Source organism: Heptranchias perlo, chromosome 14 (genome assembly GCF_035084215.1).
Source record: "Heptranchias perlo isolate sHepPer1 chromosome 14, sHepPer1.hap1, whole genome shotgun sequence".
In the NCBI taxonomy this organism is placed as follows: Eukaryota; Metazoa; Chordata; class Chondrichthyes; order Hexanchiformes; family Hexanchidae; genus Heptranchias; species Heptranchias perlo.
In genome coordinates, this window is record NC_090338.1 from 62,260,132 (window position 1) to 62,284,764 (window position 24,633).

At 45.8% G+C, this 24,633-nt stretch overlaps 1 protein-coding gene and 1 long non-coding RNA gene across 3 annotated transcripts in view; one reads left to right on the top strand and one right to left on the bottom strand.

Moving 5' to 3' along the window:
* Positions 1–24,633, top strand: part of LOC137332578 (slit homolog 3 protein-like) — a 612,265-nt gene that overhangs the window by 224,054 nt on the left and 363,578 nt on the right. The window lies entirely within an intron of this gene.
* Positions 499–23,878, bottom strand: LOC137332176 (uncharacterized). 2 transcript variants are annotated; one of them, XR_010965610.1, is made up of 3 exons: positions 23,793–23,878; positions 7,069–7,226; positions 499–681 (listed from the first exon to the last, which is right to left on the bottom strand). It is a non-coding gene; the product is annotated as an uncharacterized lncRNA (long non-coding RNA). The 2 variants fall into 2 exon arrangements; XR_010965611.1 differs by lacking the exon at positions 23,793–23,878 and adding an exon at positions 9,892–10,010.

The following is a 24,633-nucleotide window of genomic DNA, read 5'->3' on the forward strand; positions in this document are numbered from 1 at the left end:
TCAGAGACTATCTGTAATTTCTTGATGATGTGATGGAATACTGGATTTAAAGGGGAAGGAAAAACTTGGGGGAATGGGATTTACGCAAAATATTTGACTTTTTCTAGCTCCAACGACAATCCATGAGGTCAAATCTCCTCACAGTCAGGCTGCTGTGTCATATCCCACAACATCTGCATTGAGTGTAATGGAGATCACAACTTCAGACCGGCCTGAGAGCCATGGCATAACACACCAGGCTATGGTAACAGTAATTTCAAACAGACTGAGCAAATCAGCGATTATATAAAATGATCAGCAGTAAGTGCCTCCCTCAGAGAACCCCAGCTGTTGCTGTAGAGGAGATTTGTGCTTGGAGCGGTGGGGGGGGGGTGGGGGAGGGGAGGCAAGGAGGCTGGTTGGAGTCTGAGAACTTGAGTACATGAAAAGGTGTAGCATTTGAAGACAAACACTGAAAGCATGTCAAGTATTTGCAAATGTATTTAACTGTTGCCAGAGTCTTTGAGCAAGCCTTGAATGGTTGGAATTTGTGAGAGAGTGCTTGCTTGTTACTTTTCCAGACAGTATGCGCTCAACTGCTCTCTTGCTGAGTCTTATCTGATCAGTTCCTTAAAATGGTTTGTATTCTTCATCTTCATTAGCAGGGTACAGATTGGACCGGAGGGGTGAGGGGAAAAATCACTAGAAATAGAAAAGAAACAATTACTGCTTACAAAATGATTCTGCTGTGTATGGCATCATCCTATAAGTGAAGAGTTTGCTTCTCCTGACCTTCCTCCACCCATCCCCATGTGCAGAAAAGAAAGAGGGGCTTTAAAGGGACATTTTTTCTTCAGTTGAAAGTAGCTTAAAAAAGCCTCAGCTGTTAACAGTGACGACGCAATTGTCCGTCTTGTCAACAGGTCACGAGCCATAGGAAGCATTTCTTGTGTGAAGTTGGTACTTTTAAATAGAATTGAAGATGGCGTGACTGATGGGATCACAATGTGTGCTCATCACTGCTGTCTTACACTTCACCATCTAGGTGCTGACTTTAACTAATTCTGGCTGTTAAAGAACTTGAAAGAGGCTCTGTAACTCTGGTTGTAATGGTGCTGAATTTGGCCCATTTATAATATGGGGTAGAAGTTTGACGATGAGACTCAGTTGTATGTAGGTACTCAAAAAAAACTGTATTTGTACCTTTTTCATTCTGACCACAGAGATCCCCGGAATCAGGGAGAGGACTACACAGGCCAGCAATGGCCAAAGTGCATTGTTGGTCTGTAAGGGAGGGTTGAGAGCTCAGTCCACCAATGGACAGAACCAAAATGGCAGATCCAACACAAATCATACGTGGCACCAAGTTATCTTTGGCAAAGGCTATATCTGACGACACATATTTGCCATTTTTTTTGTTACAAGTCTAAATATTAAATAAATTAAACTTTGGTGATATCATGCAAAGGTAATCTCAATTTAAATTTTAAAAATTCATGTTTCTTTTTCCTCTTCCATTTCTTCACTGCTGTTAATTTTTTTATTTATAATTTCTATATTTAAAAAAAAAAGATCTTTTTATTGAACGTGTGTACAGTAAATTGCATTATGTATTTATTCACATGGACAGATGGGTACGTGGAACAAAGTTTGTTTTCAAGCAATAACAGGTTTGCAGCTTGTATAGTTTTTTTAAAAATCGAAAAAATATTGTGAGATTTGACAGGAATATGGGGACAGCTCAGAACTGAGGAGTGTCCATGGGGACCAGCAGAAAACATGTTCCAATTTGCTGCAGAGCAGGAAGGCTGGGAGGGGGAGCACTTTCAGACAGAGATGGATGGCCATATGCTGCTGAATAGCCCCTCCTTGTGGTGTACGGTCTGGGCAATATCAGAGAAGCCAGAGCAATGGGCTTAAAGGGACACTGTCTCTTTGGAATTAAAAATGTTTGGTAAAGCTTTCCTGAGTTTGGCGAGGAAGAGCTGAAAGAGCCAGGACCATGTTTGTGGCAATGATGTCATGTGAGTGCTGTAATGATTTGCTTCATTGTCTGTTTGTAAATAAGTGGAAACGATAGCTGAAACACTTCTTTGTGAACATAATGCAACTTTAAGAGATGCGAAGAATCATTTCAGTGTGATGCTTTAAGAGATAAGGCATGTGGAGTGAATGTCATGATTTTTCAAGTCTTTTATTTCTTAAAATTTAAAACCAATACTTTATTGCTTTGTGGTAAACACGCTCATGTTTACACCTTTCTGATACACGGGCCTGGTGTATTTGGGTAACATACTGGAGGAAGCCTTGCTGTTCAGAGCCTTTTTAAAAAAAAGTCAAACTGTACCAAAGAGTTATTAATTTTAAGATCCTTTAACTTGTTTTTTTAATGATAATTGCTGTTGATGACAATGGAAGCAGTTTGGGAGAAGTTACTGAGCCAGATAGAACTTCATTAACATCAATAGAAATACAATCATTAACACAAGACACTGGCTGGGAGGAGTTACTGAGCCTGACTATTCTATACAACATGATGTAAATCAGCACAAACTGTTTTTAAATATGAAATACATCCACACAATGACTGATTGCAGTGGAAATATTTACTAGATACATTTACTGCAGCTGACCATGATAGATCCAGTTCGTTATCTGGCGTGTGGGGAGGCGGTAGCTTAAAGATTTAGCTGAAGCTGCTTTGTGACACCATCCTGTCAAAATGAGATGGAAGGGTTGCAGGAACGCGGAAGATGAGGCAGCCTGGGGCGGCAGTGACCCAAACTATTTTTGTGGGGTCTGGAAGAGCACTTCTCCTCTTCCTGGCCTCACACAAAAAAAAAGTTTATTTTTACTTAAGAGAGCCAACCCAAACACTGCCCTGGCTGAGATCAGTTAACGCAGCACAGACCAGGAACTGAACATGGACTTTCTGGTCCGAATGGCTCAGTGCCACACTGCACAGCACATTGACACACTAAAAGAAAGAAGGACTTGCATTTCTTTAGCACCATTCACGACCTCAGGACGTTCCAAAGCGCTTCACTGTGTTTTTTTGAGGTGTAGCCACTGTTGTAATGTAGGAAACGCAGCAGCCAATTTGCACACAGCAAGGTCCCACAAACAGCAATGTGATAATGACCGGTTAATCTGTTTTAGTGATGTTGGTTGAGGGATAAATATTGGCCAGGACACCGGGGAGAACTCCCCTGCCCTTCTACAAAGTAGTGCCATGGGGCCTTGGTTTAACATCTCATCCAATAGACGGAACCTCTGACAGTGCATCACTCCTCAGTACTGTACTGGGAGTGTCAGCCTAGATTTTGTGGTCAAGTCTTTGGATTGGGACTTGAACTCTCTGACTCAGAGAGGAGTGTGCTGTCAGGAGAATGTAGTAAAAAGATGAACTCACTATTTTTTAAAAAGATGAAACAACAGAAGAGTGCTTTGCTCACTAATTTTCCCCATGACAGCGATTTCTGGTGTGGTTGTGCACTTCGACGGCACTGTAATAGAGCCTTATGTCCTAAGCAGGACGATGAGGATTTATGGCTGTGATAGGCTTAGCTAGCCTACCCGACCCTGGAACATTTGTGGCCTCTGACTTCAAGGGCTGCAGTTCAAATGGTAACCTGCCCAGAGCTGGAAGGGTCAGTATTAATTTTTATTTAAACAATGTAAAGTTAAGATGTGCCGCTTTTCTTTGAGAACAAAAATCCATCAGCACTTCCATCTACATAAGCATTATAAATTGAGAGTATCCCCACTTTCCCTGAGAGCTTCCTTTTGGAAAGAGCAATGCTGCGCTCAATTATGACACGTTCCCATCTCATTTATTAATCTGTCAGGCATTAAATTGACTGTCAAAGGGGAGGTAAAGGAAAGGACCATTTTGAAATCAAGTGAAGGCTTTTTAAGGATTGTTCATTCTGTGCTGTCACTAGATTTATAGTGTGTAATGAATGACATGTCAGCATTAATGGACAAGAATAAATGACTATGCTAATTCTAAAATTTGCTTTAGTTTAACCCCTTGTTTACCACAATATTTTGTACCATGTAGTCGGTGCTTAAAGGGTCTCTGCAGGAACAATAATCACAAAGTATGAAATGAAAAAAGGCCATCAGTTCTATCAAAACCTCCATTAGGTCATGTACTGTGCCCAAATCCCTCATCTCTCGTCACTCTGTTGAGGGAGCTAAAAGCCACAAGTAATATCTTCAGGGTGAAAAATGTCCTCTTGTTCTCAGCCAAAGTTATTCAAGCTTGTGGTCTCCATGAATTAGGCTTTCTCTCTGTTCGTTCGTCAGTGGGCCTTCTTTATTCAGAGCACGCACACACACACACTCACACTCTCTCTCACACACACACACACACTCTCTCACACACACACACACACACACACTCACACATACACACATCTAAAGAAAGAACTTCCATTTATACAGCGCCTTTCCAAAAGACCTCAGGACGTCCCAAAGCTCTTTTCAGCCAATGAAGAATAATGGATACCTGGGAGTGAGATACGTGTTGAATCTAATTGAGGGGTTCAGACGATTCATATAAAGAATAATGGATATCTGGGAGTGAGTCACAGGCTAGAATCTAGTCGTGGGGTTAGAGAACAAAAGTGAAGCTAGAGTGGTTTATAACTATCATCTAAAGCTTGAGATGAGATTGTTGCTGATCAGCCCAAGTTCCTTTTACAACCTATCACAAAGGAAGATGGTAGTGGTTGTTGGAGGCCAATCATCTCAGCCCCAGGGCATTGCTGCAGGAGTTCCTCAGGGCAGTGTCCTAGGCCCAACCATCTTCAGCTGCTTCATCAATGACCTTCCTCCATCATAAGGTCAGAAATGGGGATGTTCGCTGATGATTGCACGGTGTTCAGTTCCATTCGCAACCCGTCAAATAATGAAGCAGTCCAAGCCCGCATGCAGCAAGACCTGGACAACATCCAGGCTTGGGCTGATAAGTGGCAAGTAACATTCACGCCAGACAAGTGCCAGGCAATGACCATCTCCAACAAGAGAGAGTCTAACCACCTCCCCTTGACATTCAACGGCATTACCATCGCCGAATCCCCCACCATCAACATCCTGGGGGTTACCATTGACCAGAAGCTTAACTGGACCAGCCATATAAATACTGTGGCTACAAGAGCAGGTCAGAGGCTGGGTATTCTGCAGCAAGTGACTCACCTCCTGACTCCCCAAAGCCCTTCCACCATCTACAAGGCACAAATCAGCAGTGTGATGGAATACTCTCCACTTGCCTGGATGAGTGCAGCTCCAACAACACTCAAGAAGCTCAACACCATCCAGGACAAAGCAGCCCGCTTGATTGGCACCCCATCCACCACCCTAAACATTCACTCCCTTCACCACCGGCGCACTGTGGCTGCAGTGTGTACCATCCACAGGATGCACTGCAGCAACTCGCCAAGGCTTCTTCGACAGCACCTCCCAAACCCGCGACCTCTACCACCTAGAAGGACAAGAGCAGCAGGTACATGGGAACACCACCACCTACACATTCCCCTCCAGGTCACACACCATCCTGACTTGGAAATATATTGCCGTTCCTTCATCGTCACTGGGTCAAAATCCTGAAACTCCCTTCCTAACAGCACTGTGGGAGAACCTTCACCACACGGACTGCAGCGGTTCAAGAAGGCGGCTCACCACCACCTTCTCTAGGGCAATTAGGGATGGGCAATAAATGCCGGCCTCGCCAGCGACGCCCACATCCCATGAACGAATTTAAAAAAAATCTGTTCCTTTCAAGGTTTTCTCTCCCAGTCACATTTTCCTTGCATTGTGCCAACAGCAATCTCAAGAAAGCAAAACCCCTCCCTTGACCACACCTTAATTTTCTATTTCTCACGTGCACTGCTTATGTTTCTGCCTGAGTTTTCTCAGTGCCAATCACTGCAAGCTGATGGGCTGTTTTGTATCCTGAACACACCTCTGCTTGGTACTGGACTGAGCTTATTTAACTACGAGCTTTTACAGGCAAAAGAAAAGAGACATGGGTCCCAATGCTTGGCGGGAGTTTCCTATTGCTGATTTTTATTTCTGAAAATCTTGCATGGGTGGACTTAGGAACAGAGGCCATTCGGCCCATCAAGTTTGCTCTGCTATTTTGTTGGTCAGGACATCTAGCAAACCTCCAACTCATGATTTTCTGTCCATTAAAATTAATGGTTGGCAAATCACAGGCTAGGGATTCACAATTTCCTGCTATGTGCTGGGAAAGCCGATATGGACAATCTCCCCCTTTACCTTTTTAGTGTTAAATGCCTGCCCCCTTCTCCACATCCCATAATATCCTTACTTCCCAAGTAAGTATCCATCTCCCTATTAAACTCCTCAATGAATGTTGCATCAAGTGTTAGCGTTCTCGCCTGTGAGTCAGACAGTTGTGGATTCAAGCCCCACTCCAAGGCTATTGCACGCAATCTAGACCTGATACTCCAGTGCAGTACTTAGGGAGTGCTGCATTGTTGGACATGCTGCCCTTTACATGAGACATTAAGCCAAGGTCTGTTCAGGTGGATGTAAAAGATTCCATGGCACTGTTCAAAGAAGAGTAGGCAGTTCTCCCAGTGTCCTGACCAACACGCCTCCCTCAACCAACATCAATGAAAGCAGATTAAATGATAATTCCTTTCATTTGCCACCTGTGGGATCTTGCTGTGTACAATTGACTGCTGCATTTATCTACATTAGAACATTGACTGCATTTCAAAAAGTAATTATTAGTTGTGAAGCACTTTGGGATGTGATAAGGTGATTTATATAATGGAACAGTGCAGTACACAACCCTGTTGTATGAAGAAATTTATCCTGGGTTCACTTTTCAACCAGCTTAGTTTGAATCTTAAGATGAATTTTGAAGACATGGCAGAAATGAGGGCAAATATCCAAAGGGAAGCAGGTCATGTTTTTCAATTTATTTAACCAGTAACATCTGATCAGTAGCCTCCGCCTTTTAGTTTACAAGATCCTTTTTGACTCGAACAGAAGCGGATGTGACAAGCGAGCGACACTAATAACTGAACGTTGCAGGTACAATCGCCTCCTCACCTGGGGGTGGCTCTCACAACAGCTCCACGCTCCCTCTCTTTGCTTCTGGTGGTGATTTTATTTTCCAAACAGATAAGATGGGGCTTTCAAATCTGCATTGTGGTTTCTGCATTTTCGCACTCTCTCTCTCTTGTAATAACAGCTGACGATAAACTAATCTGAAAATCAAGAACAAAAGTAGAGTTTTAGGCTGTATTTCTGGTGGTGGGTTCCCATGCACTAAAGCCTTCATTAAACTCATGGATTTTAGCTCGGAGCCGGGAACTCAGCGCGTGCGGAGATGTCCACTCGGGGAATCCGGAAGTCAAGTGAGTGCGTCGTAATCTGCGATCGCAACTCAATTGAAGATAAGTATTTGTGCTTCTGGGTTTCCCATGCGCCAGGCAGCCTGATTGACAGGCTGGCCGCCTTTCGGAAGGGGATGGAGCCGCGAATCGGAGAGGAAGGAAGGAGGCAGAGAGGAATCGTGGGCCGGAAATCAGGGTTGGGGGGGGGGGGAGGAGGTGGGCGGGATTTGGATGACATCGGATGGGCTTTGGAGAAGATCCAGGAGGGGGAGGACCCCACCATGGGGGGAGGTCCACCATGGAGGGGGGTCAACCATTGGGGGTAGGGGTACACCATCGGTGGTGGGGGGGGGGGGGGAGGGGGAGGATCGGCCGATGGCGGGCGTCCGTCCGTTCATGCCAGGTGAGCTTGTTGAGCCTGCATGAAGCACTCCTGCTCCTCCTGGCCCACAGGCAGTGCAATAAGAGCACACACCTCATGCATCCGGCCCTTCTCGCCTGCTTTCACCTGACGTGACTCAGAAGCGATAGGAAACCCAAACAGGTAGGGTTAAATTCATTTGACATTTCTAATACATAAAATATTAAGTGCCTCAACTATCGCAGTGAGGTAGATTGCCCCTTTTAATATCGGCCCGCCGGCTTTAAGTGGGGACAGGACTTCTGGGTTTCTGTTGTGTGCGCGCATCCAAACGCGCTGCGGTCAAACCCGGAAGTGAATGCATTGGAGCCGGGATGCGGCCCCGCTCCAAAAACAAACTATTTTTACTGCCCACCCGCCCGTTCTTGGGGATTAAAACTACCCCCATGGAGTGCCTCTTTTGAGAAATTTCTAAGAGTGCTGTGTTCCCTCCACACACCTCCTTTCAGCTGAAACTGTAACTCCACGCTAACAAGGAATCAAGTAGATCCGGATTTTGTGTATGCCGCGTGTCAGAGAGGAGTTCACAGCAGTTCTCCTTTCTGTAAGGAGCCAAAAGCAAGGGAGCCTGAGTGTCTGTCTTAAAAGGGCAATGTCACCATGGCACTGATCACATCTGGTGATACGAACCACTGAAGAGTTTTAATAACAAAGGTAAAAATGGTACGGTTCAAGCTGCACTAGATGTACTTTCTGCCGAAGCATGAATACTTCCCAGTGAGCAACGTAATGACATTGCAATGGAAATTTGCTGAGCACCCTGATATGCTGACACTGGCATTATAAAGGACACTGTTAGTGTCTGACATACATCATATATAAGGTGAATTAGGGGATGTGACTCTGCGGGTAAGTCTTACAAAAATTGGATTTGATTTTCGGTGAAGAACAAGATTGCTATTTGTTCCTGAGAGGCATTCCATCAGCAAATTTTGCAAGAAGTTTTCAAGGGATCTTATTGGGCTGATTTGTTTAAACTAACCTTGTGAACCTTCTCCAAACTGCTGTATTTGTATTGTTCAGCACTCGCTACTGTAAATAACTTCAGTCATGAATAAACCTGCTTAATAGTTCCGAGAACTCTGCATCCCTCCAACACTCTCCAACTCCGGCCTCTTGTGTATCTCCCACTTCCTTCACCGTAACATTGGCGGCCATGCCTTCAGTCATCTAGGTCCTAAGCTCTGGAATTCCCTTTTAAAACCTCTCTGCCTCTCCTCCTCTCTCTCTTCCTTGAAGATGTTCCTTAAGACCTACCTCTTTGACCAAGTGTTTGGACACCTGCCCTAATGGCTCCTTCATTGGCTCAGTGTCAATTTTTGTCTGATTATGCTGTGAAGCATGTTGGGATGTTTTACTACATTAAAGGCGCTATATAAATTCAATTTGTTGTAGCTCATTTTGAAACGTATTGGTTGTGGTTGGAATCCTACATATTATCCACATACTGTCTGGTCGCTCTACAGGTAGTGGGGCTCAGTTTTTTGCATGCAGAACAAGAGAAAGGTCGGGAAGTATCCCAGATCATAACAAAAATGACTCCTAAGGCTAATGGCGACACTGATCAGTGGCCCACATCTTTTAGAATAGATGTTGAAAATCGATTTGGATGAATTAAGTCTCAGTTGTCTTTCAAGTCCCAGTTTATTATTTCTTAACATTTCTTGGAGCAGTGTGAGAAGTAAAATAACAACTATGATATTTTTTGGAACTTAAATTTTCAACAAAAAAAAAGTTCTGCAATGATAAGAATAGAAATGTGGAAAGCTCAAACTACATTTTTGACTAAAATTTTTTAAAAGGTTAAAAGTCAAATCTGATTTAAAATATGGAGGGAGTGGAGAGAGGATTTAAAGCAGAGCTAAATTTCTTCCAAAGTCTGTAAATTAAAGACTAAAACTCCAGATCCAGAGATGAGACTAAAACTAAAATTTAAATTGTTTCTGGGAATAAAAGAGCACTGCGAGAGGCTGGGAGAAAAATGCAGAGCTTTCCCCCCCCCCTCCTCCCCAGGGAGGTTAGATAGATTGGCCAGAGGCCAAGATAGACCAGATTATGGCCTGTGGAAGCAATGGGCTTGATGTGCTGAATGGTTTTCTCCCATTCAATACTTACATTTTATACCTCACTGTTTTTCTTTCTGTGCTGCGTTTATTTGCCATTTTATTTAGATGTCAGACTTCAGCTGCAGAAGAAGCCACGATGAGGTTCTCCAGAGGAAGTGGTCATGGACTGACACTAGGATGGAAGCATTCTTGATTACCAGGGAGTCTTTTGCGCAGGTCTTGCTTGTCACAGGATTATCAACCGCAGCTGTTCAGAATTGAAATTAGTTTTCCACATTCGATGTTTACCTTGGCTTCCTAGTGTAGAGCTTGGGCTGTGCAACTTTAATATCTTAAACAGATACCAGACAATAATATAGAATGCCAACTAAGGTCTTATAAAACCCTGGTGTTTCTTTTTAACTGCAGTGGTATGTTATTTTCATAACAAATGTTTGTAAAATGAAACATGTGTTGATTCCCCCAACGACTCATGTGTTAAGGCACTGGATAGCCGAGCAGGAAGATCCCAGATTCCATCACCAGTCTGTGCTGAGGCAGTGGATCTCAGTTGGGGACTTGTGGTTCAGTGTCAATTTTTGTCTGATTACACTTTTGAATTGCCTTGGGATGTTTTGCTACATTGAAGGTGCTATATAAATGCTAGTTATTCTTGTTCAGTCTTTGCCAGATAACTATTTGATTGACCTGATGAAGCACTGGCCTGTGTGGGTGCATTGATCAAACATTGGGATATATCTGCTTCTCTCATCAATGGTTCAGTGGTCCTGAAAACTTTTCTCCCCGCATTTTTAAAAGTTATCGTTTACTTGCCATCAACAGGCTTCCAAACGCGTTGGAGTGTCATGAGCCCTTGGAATTAGCTGGCAATGTTGATTGACTGCAGACAGTGAAATATGGCCTAGCAGTGGGAGCTTCTTCATTGATCTACAGGCCAATGTTCACTGTTCACTGACTGCAGAATGGCAAAGAAAGTACCCAGGGCCTCGGGTAAGGTGCAGGCCATAGATCCATACTGGAGGAAGAAATCTTCCAGTACTCCTGGGGAGTCTCCTAGTTTCATTATGAAGGAATAGGTTGCAGGCTCCAGGTTTGCTGGTAAGATGTAAACATTGGGCAGTTACCGGTACCTGGAAGAATGAGCTTCCTGGTCGTATTACCAAAGACCAAGCTGTAGGTTCAAAATGCTTGAAATAGGCTTCCAAGTTCTATAAAATGAAAGATAAACTTAGGTATAATAATTTTTTAAAAATTCTTCTTTAGAAAATATGATACTGTATTTTGGCCAAATGACCTCCTCCTGTGCTGTACCTTTTATGAGAAGCCAGAGATTCTTTTTTTATAATTCATTCTTAGAATATAAGCATTCCTGGCAAGGCCAAAATTTATTGCCCATCCCTAGATGCCCTCGAGAAGGTGGTGGTGAACCACCTTCTTGCAGTCCGTGTGGTGACGGTTCTCCCACAGTGCTGTTAGGTAGGGAGTTCCAGGATTTTAACCCAGCGATGATGAAGGAACGGCGATATATTTCCAAGTGACAATGGTTGCATGACTTGGAGGGGAACGTGCAGGTGGTGTTGTTCCCATGTGCCTGCTGCTCTTGTCCTTCTAGGTGGTAGAGGTCACAGGTTTGGGAGGTGCTGTTGAAGAAGCCTTGGCGAGTTGCTGCAATGCATCTTGTAGATGGTACACACTGCAGCCACGGTGCGCCGGTGATGGAGGGAATGAATGTTTAAGGTGGGCTGCCCCTATTTGAGGCTCAATTCTCACCTGGAAAATCTCAGCAGTAGTGCCATGCCAGTGAATTCCAGCCAGTTGTTGTTTTGTTCCTCTCTTCCAGTGCTGTGACAATTAAGTGGCCGCTTTCCCTCCAGATTCCCAACTGTAGCCTAGGCTCCTGTAGCAGGTTTAAAATCAGAGTCTGCCCAGCCGAATGATACAGGCAAGGAAGGTTTAAAATCGGTAGCGGGAACTGGGCTTGGAGTTAGGAGGGAGAGTTTCCATTTAAATATCACAGAGCTGGAGGAACGGGGCAACAAATGACAGGAATACATTGGTTGAAATGTGGAAGAAAAGGGAGAGAAAGGGGAACATACAGGCAGGACATAAGAAAGCATAGCTTCATTGAAACGGTAGTCAGCCTTTGGTATAACCCATCGGGGCAAGTAGCTTAAATCTCTTCAAGGTCAAATTGGACAAATATCTTGAAGAGAAACACGCCGTCAGTTACAATTACTGGCGCAGCAGGGAGCAGACCAGGAGCAGACTACAGGGGCATTTGGCCTTTTTGGTTGTGAGATTTTGTGCATTTTCCAAGATGTAATTGTGGACACCAGATGACTTGAAGATTAATGTTTTGGGGTGGACAAACGCTTTGAAGTGTTACCCCTTGTCTTATGTGAGACTCGTGGATTTTTTTGGGGTGAAATTTTAGGGGGAGGGTCTTCTTAAACATGGGTCACCTAATATGCAAGTATATACGGTAGCTTCTTTCACACCTTGTTAATAGCCCTGCTGCCGAGCAGCTGCAACAACAGCTCCAATCACCAACAGTGAGCGATCACTCAGTCGGATCAGGTTTCAGAGTCCAGAGGCCTCACTTTTCCCATTGGATTTGCATTGAGAAGATAATTATGTTATTCACGGCAAGCACAGAAACTAACCTCGCTGAAGCTGGTGTTGCTAAATAATTCTGACCCTTATGGTACCACCTTCTGGTGAATCCATTTCAGAATAAAATCTCCTTGGGTTAGGGTTAGGTGAACTTTATTTCCAATGGAAGGGGACCTTATGTCATTGAGGGGAGAGTATATTTTGGGGAGGAGGAGGTTATGTAATGGATTGGATTCACTGGGGGAGACAGTGTACTGGAATGGATTCACTGGGGGAGACAGTGTACTGGATTGGATTCACTGGGGGAGACAGTGTACTGGAATGGATTCACTGGGGGAGACAGTGTACTGGAATGGATTCACTGGGGGAGATAGTGTACTGGAATGGATTCACTGGGGGAGACAGTGTACTGGAATGGATTCACCGGGGGAGACAGTGTACTGGAATGGATTCACTGGAGGAGACAGTTTTCTGCAATGGATTTACTGGAGGAGACAGTGTACTGGAATGGATTTACTGGAGGAGACAGTGTACTGGAATGGATTCACTGGGGGAGACAGTGTACTGGAATGGATTCACTGGGGGAGACAGTGTACTGGGGAATGGATTCACTGGGGGAGACAGTGTACTGGAATGGATTCACTGGGGGAGACAGTGTACTGGAATGGATTCACGGGGGAGACAGTGTACTGGAATGGATTCACTGGGGGAGACAGTGTACTGGGGAATGGATTCACTGGGGGAGACAGTGTACTGGAATGGATTCACTGGGGGAGACAGTGTACTGGAATGGATTCACTGGGGGAGACAGTGTACTGGAATGGATTCATGGGGGAGACCGTGTACTGGAATGGATTCACTGGGGGTAGACAGTGTACTGGGGAATGGATTCACTGGGGTGACAGTGTACTGGAATGGATTCACCATGGGAGATAGTGTATTGGAATGGATTCACTGGGGGTAGATAGTGTACCGGAATGGATTCACCGGGGGAGACAGTGTACTGGAATGGATTCACCGGGGGAGACAGTGTACTGGAATGGATTCACTGGGGGAGACAGTGTACTGGAATGGATTCACTGGGGGAGACAATGTACTGCAATGGATTCACCATGGGAGACAATGTACTGGAATGGATTCGCTGGGGGAGACAGTGTACTGGGGAATGGATTCACTGGGGTGACAGTGTACTGGGGAATGGATTCACTGGGGGTAGACAGTGTACCGGAATGGATTCACCGGGGGAGACAGTGTACTGGAATGGATTCACCGGGGAGACAGTGTACTGGAATGGATTCACTGGGGGAGACAGTGTACTGGGGAATGGATTCACCGGGGGAGACAGTGTACTGGAATGGATTCACCGGGGGAGACAGTGTACTGGAATGGATTCACTGGGGGAGACAGTGTACTGGAATGGATTCACTGGGGGAGACAGTGTACTGGAATGGATTCACTGGGGAGACAGTGTACTGGAATGGATTCACTGGGGAGACAGTGTATTGGAATGGATTCACTGTGGAGACTGTGTATTGGAATGGATTCACTGTGGAGACTGTGTATTGGAATGGATTCACTGGGGAGACAGTGTACTGGAATGGATTCACTGACAAGACTGTGTATTGGAATGGATTCACTGTGGAGACTGTGTACTGGAATGGATTCGCCGGGGGAGACAATGTACTGGAATGGATTCGCCGGGGGAGACAATGTATTGGAATGGATTCACTGGGGAGACAGTGTATTGGAATGGATTCACTGTGGAGACTGTGTATTGGAATGGATTCACTGCGGAGACAGTGTATTGGAATGGATTCACTGCGGAGACAGTGTATTGGAATGGATTCACTGTGGAGACTGTGTATTGGAATGGATTCACTGTGGAGACTGTGTATTGGAATGGATTCACTGTGGAGACTGTGTATTGGAATGGATTCACTGCGGAGACAGTGTATTGGAATGGATTCACTGTGGAGACAGTGTACTGGAATGGATTCACTGACAAGACTGTGTATTGGAATGGATTCACTGGGGAGACAGTGTACTGGAATGGATTCACTGGGGAGACAGTGTATTGGAATGGATTCACTGTGGAGACTGTGTATTGGAATGGATTCACTGTGGAGACTGTGTATTGGAATGGATTCACTGGGGAGACAGTGTACTGGAATGGATTCACTGACAAGACTGTGTATTGGAATGGATTCACTGTGGAGACTTTGTACTGGAATGGATTCGCCGGGGGAGACAATGTACTGGAATGGATTCGCCGGGGGAGACAATGTATTGGAATGGATTCACTGGGGAGACAGTGTACTGGAATGGATTCACTGGGGAGACAGTGTACTGGAATGGATTCACTGGGGAGACAGTGTACTGGAATGGATTCACTGGGGAGACAGTGTATTGGAATGGATTCACTGGGGAGACAGTGTATTGGAATGGATTCGCCGGGGGAGACAATGTACTGGAATGGATTCGCCGGGGGAGACAATGTATTGGAATGGATTCACTGGGGAGACAGTGTATTAAAGACTCTGTACTAATGGATTTTGTGGGGGAGACTTTGTGGAAATTAATGTTCCTGGGTTGGGGTCAGAGCAGGTGGGGGAAGTACACTCTGTACCACATTGTATTCACTGGGGATAGACTCCAGAGCCAGGTGGAAATGCCAGGGGGGGTTGCTGATTAGTTACAGGGGGTGGATATATTTTGTGACACTGGACGTAAAAACCAGGAGGTTCGCATTGAACACGACTGGTCCTGAGCCGTGCTGGCGATGTCAGGGGTGGGAACTGTTTGGAAAGTCGGCTGATAAATGAGTGTGAGGGGTGAAACCGAACGGATTACACTGGGAATTTCTATTGCTGGCTCAAAGTGCTGTGGAACAAAACCACCCCGCTGAGCATTAATCTGTAACTAATATTTCCCTATGTCGTTGCCCTTAGGTTCCATGGAGGGCTGTTGGTGTGTAATTCACCTCAGAACGAGCAATGAAATAGGTTAAATCAGTGGTGGTCCCAGCCCCGCTGATCTTCTAAGCTGTATACAGCTCAATCGCCTTCCGCACTCTGCTCGTAACCAGCAGGCAGCTGCTCCTGTGATAGGAGACAAATGAGCACTAACGAGAGATTGCGGTTCTCGTTCCCCAGAGATCAGATCTCATTACCTCTCTCACTTAACTCTGTTCTTTGTGCCATATTGGAGCAGTATGGTTACCACTGGCAACTACTACCATCGCTCTGCTATTCCTCGTGGATGTCACAAGAGCATTGAAAATGGAGGCTTGCGTACATGTGGGGGAGGGGTGAAGAAGGCAAGGCATTCCGCCCAATGAGCTGGTGCCATCAATGTGAGCGGTCAATAACTGTCGGTAACTGCATTGAAACTGGATGAGGACAGATGTTTGTAGAAGTTTAACCGATTGAAGTGTATCTGCTTCCTGGGGCTGGCATGATGGCCACTTTTTTTTCAGCCCCTACACAGCTTTTACTGGACCACTCTGCTTACATCAACACAGCCGCCAGGAAGTGAACCTACTTTTTTTTATTCGTTCATGGGATGTGGGCGTCGCTGGCAAGGCCAGCATTTATTGCCCATCCCTAATTGCCTTTGAGAAGGTGGTGGTGAGCCGCCTTCTTGAACTGCTGCAGTCCGTGTGGTGAAGGTTCTCCCACAGTGCTGTTAGGAAGGGAGATCCAGGATTTTGACCCAGTGACGATGAAGGAATTGCGATATATTTCCAAGTCGGGATGGTGTGTGACTTGGAGGGGAACATGCAGGTGGTGTTGTTCCCATGTGCCTGCTGCCCTTGTCCTTCTAGGTGGTAGAGGGCGCGGGTTTGGGAGGTGCTGTCGAAGAAGCCTTGGCGAGATACTGCAGTGCATCCTGTGGATGGTACACACTGCAGCCACGGTGCGCTGGTGGTGGAGGGAGTGAATGTTTAAGGTGGTGGATGCTGCACGTGCAGGAAGGAGGAGTGGAGAATCCCTTTGGATTATGTCAACCCAGTGTCAGCTTCACAGATGACCTTTAAAAATGCGAATGAGGTTCTGGGCAAAAGCTGTGTCGTGTTTCAGAATTGTCTTGACCATTTTTCCACAGAGAGGATTTGGAAAAGTTTAGTTCCACTTGGCACTGAAGGTGTTAGCCCCACTTGGTGTTGAAGGATAGCCCCACTTGGCATTGAAAGGGTTAACCCCAATTCGTACTGAAACGGTTAGCCCCACTCGGTACCGAAGGGGTTAGTCCCAATTGGTACCGAAGGGGTTAGTCCCAATTGGTACCGAAGGGGTTAGTCCCAATTGGTACTGAAGGGGTCAGTCCCACTCGGTATTGAAGGGGTCAGTCCCACTCGGTATTGAAGGGGTCAGTCCCACTCGGTATTGAAGGGGTCAGTCACAATTGGTACTGTAGGGGTCAGTCCCAATTGGTACCGAAGGGGTTAGTCCCACTCGGTACTGAAGGGGTCAGTCCCAATTGGTACCGAAGGGGTCAGTCGCAATTGGTACCGAAGGGGTCAGTCCCAATTGGTACCGAAGGGGTTAGTCCCAATTGGTACCGAAGGGGTCAGTCCCAAATGGTACTGAAGGGTCAGTCCCAAATGGTACCGAAGGGGTCAGTCCCAATTGGTACCGAAGGGGTTAGTCCCAATTGGTACTGAAGGGTCAGTCCCACTCGGTACTGAAGGGGTCAGTCCCAATTGGTACCGAAGGGGTTAGTCCCAATTGGTACCGAAGGGGTCAGTCCCAAATGGTACTGAAGGGTCAGTCCCAAATGGTACCGAAGGGGTCAGTCCCAATTGGTACCGAAGGGGTTAGTCCCAATTGGTACTGAAGGGTCAGTCCCACTCGGTACTGAAGGGGTCAGTCCCAATTGGTACCGAAGGGGTTAGTCCCAATTGGTACCAAAGGGGTTAGTCCCAATTGGTACCGTAGGGGTCAGTCCCACTTGGCACCGTAGGGGTCAGTCCCACTTGGCACCGAAGGGGTTAGTCCCACTCGGTACTGAAGGGGTTAGTCCCAATTGGTACCGAAGGGGTTAGTCCCAATTGGTAACGAAGGGGTCAGTCCCAATTGGTACCGAAGGGGTCAGTCCCAATTGGTACCGAAGGGGTTAGTCCCAATTGGTAACGAAGGGGTCAGTCCCAATTGGTACCGTAGGGGTCAGTCCCAATTGGTACCGAAGGGGTTAGTCCCACTCGGTACCGAAGGGGTTAGTCCCAATTGGTAACGAAGGGGTCAGTCCCAATTGGTACCGAAGGGGTCAGTCCCAATTGGTACCGAAGGGGTCAGTCCCAATTGGTAACGAAGGGGTCAGTCCCAATTGGTAACGAAGGGGTCAGTCCCAATTGGTACCGAAGGGGTCAGTCCCAATTGGTACCGAAGGGGTCAGTCCCAATTGGTACCGAAGGGGTCAGTCCCAATTGGTACCGAAGGGGTCAGTCCCAATTGGTACTGAAGGGTCAGTCCTTCTCGGTACTGAAGGGATCAGTCCCTCTCGGTACTGGAGGGGTCAGTCCCACTCGGTACTGAAGGGGTCAGTCCCACTCGGTACTGAAGGGGTCAGTCCCAATTGGTCCCGAAGGGGTCAGTCCCACTCGGTACCGAAGGGGTCAGTCCCAATTGGTACCGAAGGGGTCAGTCCCAAATGGTACCGAAGGGGTCAGTCCCAATTGGTACCGAAGGGGTCAGTCCCAATTGGTACCGAAGGGGTCAGTCCCAATTGGTACCGAAGGGGTCAGTCCCAAATGGTACCGAAGGGGTCAGTCCCAAATGGTACCGAAGGGGTCAGTCCCAATTGGTACCGAAGGGGTTAGTCCCAATTGGTACCGTAGGGGTCAGTCCCAAATGGTACCGAAGGGGTCAGTCCCAATTGGTACTGAAGGGGTTAGTCCCAATTGGTACCGTAGGGGTCAGTCCCAATTGGTACCGAAGGGGTCAGTCCCAAATGGTACCGAAGGGGTCAGTCCCAAATGGTACCGAAGGGGTCAGTCCCAAATTGTACCGAAGGGGTCAGTCCCAATTGGTACCGAAGGGGTTAGTCCCACTCGGTACTGAAGGGGTTAGTCCCAAATGGTACCGAAGGGGTCAGTCCCAATTGGTACCGAAGGGGTCAGTCCCAATTGGTACCGAAGGGGTCAGTCCCAAATGGTACCGAAGGGGTCAGTCCCAATTGGTACCGAAGGGTTCAGTCCCAAATGGTACCGAAGGGGTCAGTCCCAAATGGTACCGAAGGGTCAGTCCCAATTGGTACTGAAGGGTCAGTCCCTCTCGGTACTGAAGGGGTCAGTCCCACTTGGTACTGAAGGGGTTAGCTTTATGCCTGTTTTGCAATGTGTTGAGGATGACACGAGACAGCAGATTTGTTTCGTTGAGAGATTGAGTTTGCAATATGACAGATTGTCGCTCAATCTCATTCACTGCATTCCGAGTGCCTGTCTGCCAGCATGATTGACATCCTTAGGAATGACACCTTGTATTTGCTTTTCTAACGTATGATTCTCAGAGATGATGGGGAAAGGAAAGAGGAACATTTCTTTTATTTACATTTTACAGTTTAAATAAAATCCTATTAATTTTTATGATAGCATAGCTAATTAAAAATATTTTTTTACCTTGCTAGGAAGTGTACTTTAAAAGGTAGCATTGTCATGGTATTGAGTCTTGTGAGGAATGGGCATTGATGTAATCGTATCTAGTATGATAAATTTATGCAGAAAGTAGTGCTTACAAGAAGCAAGAGTTTGGATGGCCTTTGACCCCCTAACTGAAATGAGTTTAGATTTACACATTTCCACTCACCCTTATTCTCTTTCTTTCCCTCTAATTTTCTTCGCTTTTCTCCCCTCTTCATTCAAAGGCACAGGCTCATGTGCTGTGGTGTTGTTCCACCTCAGAGGTGGCCTTCGACTGCCTGTCTCAAGTGGCCATTTTCCATGAGTGAGCCTCGAAAGTGAGCGTGTTCAGGCCATTCAACCATGGGTGGGCGTTACAACTGACCCCAAATATGCTGTCACCACAAGCTGACACAGCCCCCAATAATCTGACAACTCAAGAATGGTCTTGATTAGAAGACCATGACATGTAAAAACAAATTGTACATGGGGTTTGTAGCTTTAGCTATAGGTTTATTCAACATTCATTCATTTAATTGGAGGGAATAAACATAAGTACATGAAAGCCTGAAGGGGAAATTGAAATGTTGAAGGCACAAAATTCGTAATGCTCCCCAAGGAAATTTTAAATTATTACATTAAAAAAAATACCTTCTGGTTAATTTTAAGTACTTTTACATTTTACGATTGATAGATTTTGATAAAAAAAGAAGGGGAAACAAGGTGACATTTGGATTTTCAACAGATCAACCAAACCATCAAAACACTTACTTAAGAACATAAGAAATAGGAGCAGGAGTAGGCCATATGGCCCCTTGAGCCTGCTCCACCATTCACTGAGATCATGGCTGATCTTTGATCTCAACCCCACTTTTTCCTGCCCGATTCCTATATCCTTTGATTTCCCCTAGGGTCCAAAAATCTATCTATCTCAGCCTTCAATATATTCAATGACTTAGCATTCACAGCCCTCTGGGGTTGAGAATTCCAAAGATTCACAACCCTCTATGTGAAGAAATTCCTCCTCTTCTCTGTCTTAAATGGCCGACCTCTTATCCTGAGACTATGCCCCTAGTTCTAGACTCTCCAGAAAGAGGAAACAGCCTCTCAGCATCTACCCTGTCAAAGCCCCTCAGATTCTTATATGTTTCAATGAGATCATCTCTAATTCTTCTAAATTCCAGAGAGTATAGGCCCATTCTACCCAATCTCTCCTTGTAGGACAACCCTCTCGTTCCAGCAATTAATCTAGTGAACCTTTGTTGCACCGCCTCTAAGGCAAGTATATCCTTCCTTAGATAAGGAGACCAGAACTGTACACAGTCCTCCAGATGAAGTCTCACTAAAGCCCTGTACAATTACCCCAGCAGTCACTCTCTCACATTCAGTCCCTTGGCCCAGTTCATAAATGCATTCTACCCTCTCCAGACTCAGTTCACAGAGATATTCCACCCCATTCAACTCCCTACACTTTCTCAGAGATTCTCTCTCCTCCCCAAATTCTTCCAATTCATACTGGCACTCTTCTCCATCTCCCCTCTCAACTCACTTTAACACTTCTTTTTAATCGATCCAGTTAATGCTAATACTCATCCTCCTCAGAGCCCCCCTCCCCCCAGTTAAAGCTAGTACTCATCCTCCTCAGAGCCCCCCTCCCCCCAGTTAATGCTAGTACTCATCCTCCTCAGAGCCCCCCTCCCCCCAGTTAAAGCTAGTACTCATCCTCCTCAGAGCCCCCCTCCCCCCAGTTAAAGCTAGTACTCATCCTCCTCAGAGCCCCCCTCCCCCCAGTTAATGCTAGTACTCATCCTCCTCAGAGCCCCCCTCCCCCCAGTTAAAGCTAGTACTCATCCTCCTCAGAACCCCCCTCGCCCTGGTTAAAGCTAGTACTCATCCTCCTCAGAGCCCCCCTCCCCCCAGTTAATGCTAGTACTCATCCTCCTCAGAGCCCCCCTCCCCCCAGTTAATGCTAGTACTCATCCTCCTCAGAGCCCCCCTCCCCCCAGTTAATGCTAGTACTCATCCTCCTCAGAGCCCCCCCCCCCCCTGGTTATAGCTAGTACTCATCCTCCTCAGAGCCCCCCTCCCCCCAGTTAAAGATAGCACTCATCCTCCTCAGAGCCCCCCTCCCCCCAGTTAAAGATAGTACTCATCCTCCTCATACCCACCAGTTAAAGCTAGTACTCTAAATTATGCAAATAACACTCTTAAATAACTCATTTGGGCCTTCCATATGAGTAGAATAATTTATACTGTACACTTACCATATTAAAAATTATGTTAAACAATGGACAATAGACTATATAGTATATTTCATATTATACTATACGCTACTTAAAGAACAGGTGACATATCTTGTTTTATAAGTTACTGTGTGTTGCATTTTCTGAATTACTGGTCATGGCACAGAGCTTTGTGTGGCAGTGGTGCCTGTCGGGAATTCAAGCTGGAGTTTGGTGATCCGGCACAATTTTCCCTCCAAAGTTTAACGAATATAAATTCAGGTGGGGTGTGTTGACCTTCCCATCTGATTTCCCTACGTGCTCCTGCCCTGCGAAGCTCCACGCTGGGAGTGCTAGTTCGTATAATGTACCCTGATACATCGTCGTGATATGATTCATGATGGTCTACCGTAACCTTTCCTCCACTTTGCCTGTTCTTGTAACGATGGGCCTGTTTAAACCGCACTTAGATTTCGTTCATCTTCCAATGTGAAATGGTGTATTATGGTACATAATATGTATTACAAAGTAGGAGGGGATGTCCTGTGGTGTTGCTCCCAGGTGGTTTACGGTCCAAACGTGGTTGTGATGTTTAGCTGCTAAACTGGGCTGTCCCCCTTAAGGCAACTGCTCTTAATAGATAAATTGAACTAGATAGTTTTGATCTAATGTGTTGTAGGCAACCAGATATTTGCCCCCTACACTGAGCATCATATTATATACTGCGAGGGGGATATCTGGGCCCAGTCTTTACAAAGCAGGTATTGGGCTGTTTGTTTCGGAGGCACCGTTGCTGTGTGCGATGCTTGTATGGAGATTGAACAAGCGAGAAGAGGTGAGCTTCAGAGCCAGGGCATCTACAAGTGTGGAGGCACGTTTCAATTGTTCGTCATCTTCAGGAGTCCTGGCTTATTGAGAACAAGGGCAATACAGCAGGAGCTTGCCTGCCAATGCAGGTCTGGCTCAGAAAGTAACTCCCGTGGGATGCTATTGATACCACATCAACTGCCTTGTGCAGCTCAGATGCCATTTACCCATTTTCTCTCACTAACTGGATTAAAGTCATTACAGAATAGATTAGCCTTGCGTATAGACCGCAGCCTAATGAGCCAGCTTCCTCAGACTGGACTCTAATAGTAGGCCAAAGGACAAGTTGGCAGTTGGAAGAATTGTTTATTGTTCCTCCTCAGAATGTTCGAATGCCAGTACCAAAATTAAGTTGTTTAAAATAACCAGAATTGAGCTGTAGGCTCAGCTCAAAGACTGTCGACCGAATCCTTGCCATGTAATTTAACAAGACAATATTTTTGTTTGTTAGGATCTGATTTAACAAAAATTAAAAGCAAATCTAAACAGCAGGCTATTATATAACACGACTTCAGTCTTTAAAAATTAAGACTGGATTCTGGAAATCTCTTTGGCGCCTGAAATTGTATTCATTTCTTTAGAACCAGACCTCTGCTGCCCTTCATATCTTGCTCGTGGATTAGAATTTATAATTTTTTAACCACAAAAATGTGTCTGGTGATAGGTTTTAGTTTCAGAAGCCTACAATATGGACTGAGCTTAGAAAATCAGGGTTATTGCTGAGGAAGAGGGGCAATATGGGTGAGTGAGTGAGGTGTTGGTAACAGCCCCATTACAAGGATTTCAGGGATAGTTTGTTCCCTTTGTCCTACGGTCTGAGATTGCTGATACATTATCCAACTGCCCAGACAGTGAGGTAGGGGCAGCAAGGTGGCCTGAGCTTGGAGCTTCTGCGATCCCAGCGCAAGCATCGATGGGTAAAATGGCAGGAGTTGATTGTCACGTGAGGCCGCCTGTATTTATTGACCACGGACAGGTCACAGGAAAGCATCTCTTCTGAGAAGGCAAATGGGAGGGAGGTGAAGCAAGGAGGACCTGGCCACGCCGAACGGCTCATGACAGCCATGGAGCAGCACTGATGGAGACGCTCACCGTCCAGGCTATTCGGTCCCATTCTCTCAGGATGTTGGAAAAGTGGAAAGGAACAATATCCTAGGATAAAGCCTGAACAACTACATTCCTCATCAGAAGGAGGTAAGGGGGCAGAAACTGTGTGCGAAATAACGGTGAGCTCAACAGCGCTCTCCGTTGTTAGTGGCGAAATGGAGGAGCAAGTTCCGGCGTTCGCACATGCGCAGTGAAACGCGGAAATCGAGAACGTGCTTTTACTGGTTCGCCGGTGATATGACAGCTTCGAATTAAAGGGCCATCACACGCTGCAATCTGCGAAATCATTGAAAAAGTGCAAACTTGCTTATCTGCCCAGCTGGAAAGTAACTAATTACGCCACTAAACAGGTACGCTTAAAAATACCAGGTCTAAACTAAGTCTTAATGACTGCCAAACAACTAAAAATTAACTTTTAAAAACGTGGAGTCTCATTACTCCTTATTTTACTAGTTTTTGGTCATTAAAAAAAATTTAAAAGTTTTGCTGTCAATAACTGTTTTTACAAAGATTTTAATGTTGTACCTTTCACTTCCTGGTTTTAAGCCTGCAGAAAGTTTTGCAGCTTGTCAAAAATCCTCGATGTGGTTGTTCGGGGGAGAGATCGATCCTTTCACTTCTGCCAGGGTCCTAGCTTCTCCTGAACTAACACTGGCTCTTCTCCACTTCCTATTCGAGGAAGTGCCTGTAGAAAGTTAGTGGGTTAGTATAAATCTATTGAGCGGCGAGCACAGTTGGTTCACCGCTCTGAGCAATTTCTGCCCCAAGGTTTTTTTTAAAAAGGTGAAAGAGTACAAATTTAAGAAAGAAATATCTACGATGTTTTCCTATCAGACTCTGAGTTGACAAGGTGGGGAAATCTCAGGCTAGGCTCCCCCGATAACCTAATGGATAGATATGCTGCCTGATGTAGTATTGACCAGAAGGTTTGGGATTCAATGCCTGATCTGTGCACAGTTAGCTGATCTCAGATCGGCAGCAGTTATGGGAACGCCCTGGACCAGGGAAGGAAAAATTTCAGGCTGGGTTCCTGCTCCTGACTGGTATCTAGCGACTCCTGCTGGGAACAGCATGTGTGTGAACCTCCAATGAGGACAGATTGGGTCTAAGGTATGATGCCCTTCTTGGTCAAATAACCTGTTGCCACACACTGTCTGGGCTCACACATGAATGATAGCTACCTGGGCCAGGTATTGGAGACCTAATGGTGCCCATGGAACCATATCCCAGGAACAGTTGACACCCTCAGGAGAGGAGGGGAGAAGATTGGGCGGGCAAAGAATGGCTGAGAGCAGGGTTCAAACCACAGTTCCATAATCGGCAATGGAGTTGGGAAAACTACTTTTATTGTTTTATAAAGTGCCAA